The following is a 5,000-nucleotide window of genomic DNA, read 5'->3' as shown; positions in this document are numbered from 1 at the left end:
TATATATATATATATATATATATATATATATATATATATATATATATAATATATATATATGTATATGATATATATGTATATAATAGTATAGTGTATATATATATATATATATATATATATATTATATATATTATATAGATATATATATAGAGATATATAATACTATATATATATATATATAATATACATATAGTATATATATATATATATATATATATATATATATATATATATAATATATATATATGAAGCCCAGTAGAATCTTGGAAACAATAATTTAAGAACGAATATTTCCTTCAGACTGTATTCCCTATGAACTATAGAAGATTCACATCAACCGTGCATCTGATTTCAAGGTCAGTCCCTTACGACGCTCCTGATTGGCTGTTGATAAGCCAAATCACAGGTCTGGAAAGTTGAAAACTCTCAGTCTCTCTCGAAAGTTCACATGGGCAGGATGTATGTTCCACCTCTCCTGAGGGATACATTTGAAAGAGGTATCCCTAAGGAATGGTGGAACATACATCCTCCCCATGTGAACTCTCTCGAGAGACTGAGAGTTTCCAGTCCTGTGATTGGCTTATCAGGAGCGTCGTAAGGGACTGGCCTAGACATCAGATGCACGGTTGATGTGAATCTACCGTAGCTTAGTAGGAATGTTTGCTCCCACTGAGGAAGAGGCTGAGGAACTTAGGTGAGGAACAATTTCAGATCTGAGCAGATAGTTTTTAGTGGATGTTTTTCCGATGGTTAAGTCCATAGCTATTTTCATGAAGATCTTATAAATTGCCTTCTTTGTCTAAATGAACTTGGTACATCTTATATTCTACAGAGGCAAAAGAAATTTATTTTACTAATTTGCAAACATATACATACATACATTCATAAATGATACTCTTAAACTAAAAATATATGCATAAATACACATATATGTTCATATATGTTATATATATATATATATATTATCTATATATATATAATATATATATATAATATATATATTGCGTATATTTGTAACATAATTGTACCTATGGTATGTGCATTTATACATATGTTCATATATTTTATATATATATGAATATTAATATATATGTCTATATGAAATATTATATCTATGCTTATATTTTGTAACATAATTGTCCTATGTATGTGCCTTTTAATAATATTTTTTTTATTTTTTTTTTATTAAAGTGTATGTATGTATGTATGTCTGTACATGTTCGCAAATCAGCAACATATATTCTCGTGCGTATATTTTTAAACAAATATACATCAGTTGTAATAAAAATGTGTATGTACGATGTATGTGTGTGCACGTTTTTAACCGTCATGCGTATTCATATGTGCGTTTGCATATGTTCATGTCACTTGAGGTACAGCAAGCTAATTCAGTTAGTTTTAAACATTTGCAAGTCATATTTAAGAACTTAACAAAACTTCCAGTTCTTTGGTGTAAATGTCAAATATAAAAACTTCACAAGTTCTTCGGTGGAACTATATCAAGTTATGAATTACCAAAGCAAAACATTTTAGATTTTAATTAGGAAAAACATTGCAATCCTTATTGCATCGATCATGATGTCACTGTAGCCAAGGACCTTATATTCGTGGCGTGGTTGGTATGGTGTTGGCGTGCCACCTCGTTGGCCGCGAGTTCGATTCTCGGCCATTCCATTGAGGAGTGTGAGGTGTGTGTTTCTGGTGATAGAAGTTCACTCCCGACGTGGTTCGGAAGTCACGTCAAAGCCGTTGGTCTGTTGCTGAATAACCACTGGTTCCATGCAACGTAAAAACACCATACAAACAAACACATTACATAAGTGAGTGAAATAAGGACCTCATTTTTAAGTCATTTTTATCGTCGTTCACAATACGTAAACGAGTGATTGTTATCGGAGCTAGGATATTAGGATATGAACAAATAATGTAATACAGTGACAAGCAGTCCATACAAGTGTCTTATTCAACTGTCTGTTTCTGTAAGCCCAGGATAAATGACGGAGCATCCGGGGCTTCGCAAGGTCGAAAAAGGCAGCAATACGAATCGTATTTAGTGTAAGTCGTGTCAGCCATGACCTAAGACAACTGCTAAAACCAGAAGCCAATCATGGCTTGTTCGTGGATGAAGACAAACTCATTATTTTTTCTTTTTTTTTTTTCATGGTAACATGAAATGACAGAAAAAATAGGAAAAGACAGAACAAGATAAAAGTATGGATGCAGAGATACTCATTGATACTACATATGAGGCAATAAAGCAGCATACCTACGAAGAATAAATTACGATATGACAACAGAAAAGCAAATCCCGAAGAGGCTCTACCCAGATCTATACAATGACGGGAAAGAGGAAAAAATAGACAAGAAAGACAAAATCTGCAACCTTTTGAAAAGAGGGAATTGCAGATTTGGAGAAAGATGTTACTACAAACATCCTAAGATATGTCAAAACTATGAAATATATGGTAAATGTGCATACTTAGATGGATATGGGGATGATTGCAGAGATCTGCATCCAAAAATATGTAAAAACCTAAAAGAAGGAAAAGGATGTAAGTTCGACAAAAAATGCAAATATATGCACCCTGTAGCCATGAATCATAATCAAATAAATAACCAACCAAGTAATAAAATCCAAAATAAGAAAGAAACAAATAAAGAGAGAAATCAAGAATATCAGGTAAAAGAGAAAAGCAAACCACCAATGAGATATGCAGAGGTGTCAGCAAAGAATTTCAAAGCATCAGCTCCGAAATTCTACTCAAGAGATAATAACTGTATTTATTATGCAAGAGGATATTGCAGAAACGGAGAAAATTGCAGATTCAGACACAAAATGAATAATTATGATGAAGGAAGATCAAATATTATGGAAAAGTTGGATTTTTTAATGTCAGAATTTCTGGAAATGAAAAAAAGAACAACATACCAGAACAGAAAGAGACATGGGAAAATCCTTATTACTATCAGTATTAAATGAAGGAGAAACACGCAAACCATCATAGTGATGAATGCGCAGGGTTTAGTTACGAGTAACTCAAAAAGAAAAATAGAGTACTTAGAAGAACTAACCCAAAATGAAAAGAAAATAGATATAATGAATATAAGTGAAACCTGGTATTCCCAAGAGACTGGGAATGATGATCAAATAAAAGGGTTCCAAACTTATAGATCAGATAGAAAAAATAGGAATCAAGGGGGAACCGCAATATATGGGAAAGACAAAAAACAAGGAAAAATATATGAGAAATATAGTAACTCAGAATGTGAACTAATAGCGGTAGAATTTGAATCTGAAAAATTGATGAACATAGTAATATATAGACCTCCTAATACTAAAGAGTTTGACTTAATAATTGAAAAATTGGATGATATATGTAGAAATCACAAGACTGGACTATTCTCCTATCTGGTGACTTCAACTTTCCTTTCGTAGAATGGAAAGAACGAATAGGAGATTGTGGTTGTACTTATACATATAAAAAAGAGAGTAATAGTAGTGCAGAAGATAAGAGGCAATTTGAAAAGCTATTAGATATGCTACTAGAATACAACATTCAACAAATAAATCACCTGCCAACAAGAAAGGAAAATACTTTAGACCTAGTATTTGTGAACGAGATGAATTATGTTAAAGAAATAATAGTTTATAATGCGAGTATTTCAGACCATAATGTCATAGAATTAACAGTTCATTCCAAAGCAAGTGAAAATAGAGATAAGCAAGAAATGAAAAAGTGGGAAGGATATGGAAAATACAACTTCTACAGTAAAATATAAAATGGTCAGAAATTAATGAAGAATTAAACAAAGATTGGGATAACATTTTCGTAAGTGATGACATAAGGGTAAATACGGAGATATTATATAAAATATTGGAGATAATAGTGGAAAAATATATACCGAAGAAGAAAGTAACATCATTCATGCATACCAAGAGACAGAAGAATCTTGTTCCAAAAATTAAAAATCAGAAAGTGGAAAAAAGGTCTTGCAAAAGAAAAAAATGCATGGAAAGTTATAGAACTAAAAAGTAAGATAGAAAATGCAGAAAAAAAGATTATACAATCAAAAGAAAATGAAAAACGGGACTTGGAAGAAAAAACCCTATTAAATATCAAGCAAAACCCCAAACAATTATACTCATATGCAAAGAAGATGAATAAAAGAAGAATAGAAATAGGCCCTCTGAGAATTGAAGGGAGATTAACGAATGAAAAAAAGGAAATTTGCAACATACTGGCAGAACGATATAAGAGAGAATTCACCCCTAGAATAGATAATGAAGATAATGATATAGAAGTAAGGGATGAAAATAGTGAATATTTAGCTGACATAGATATTAATGAAGCTGATATTGTGCAGGCTATTAATGAAATTAAAAATGGAGCTGCTGCAGGGCCATGATGGAATTCCTGCTATTTTGTTAAAGAAAGTAGTTCATTCTATCGCAAAGCCACTTGCAATATTATTAAGACAAAGTGTAGATACAGGCAAGATATATGATGAGCACAAATTAGCGTATATTACCCCTACTTTCAAAAGTGGATCAAGACTAGAGGCAAGTAATTATAGGCCTGTGAGTCTAACATCACATATAATGAAAGTGTATGAAAGGGTAATGAAGAAAAATATTATGAAACATTTAATAAAAAATAATTTGTTTAATAAAGGACAACATGGTTTCGTACCCGGAAAAAGTACACAAACCCAACTGTTAGTCCACCGTGAAAACATATTCAAAAATATGAAAAGCGGAAATGAAACAGATGTGGTTTATTTAGACTTTGCAAAAGCTTTTGATAAAGTAGACCATAATATATTAGCGAAGAAAATTAGAAAACACAATATCGTGGATAAAGTAGGAAGATGGTTAAAAGAATTTTTACACAACAGAAAAACAGATAGTTATTGCAAACGACGAGAAATCGGATGAAGCCAAGGTAATATCCGGTGTGCCGCAAGGTACGGTGTTAGCTGCAATACTGTTTGTTATTATG

Source organism: Macrobrachium nipponense, chromosome 44, assembly GCF_015104395.2.
Source record: "Macrobrachium nipponense isolate FS-2020 chromosome 44, ASM1510439v2, whole genome shotgun sequence".
In the NCBI taxonomy this organism is placed as follows: Eukaryota; Metazoa; Arthropoda; class Malacostraca; order Decapoda; family Palaemonidae; genus Macrobrachium; species Macrobrachium nipponense.
The sequence above is the reverse complement of the archived record's forward strand: the minus strand, read 5'-3'. Positions refer to the sequence as shown.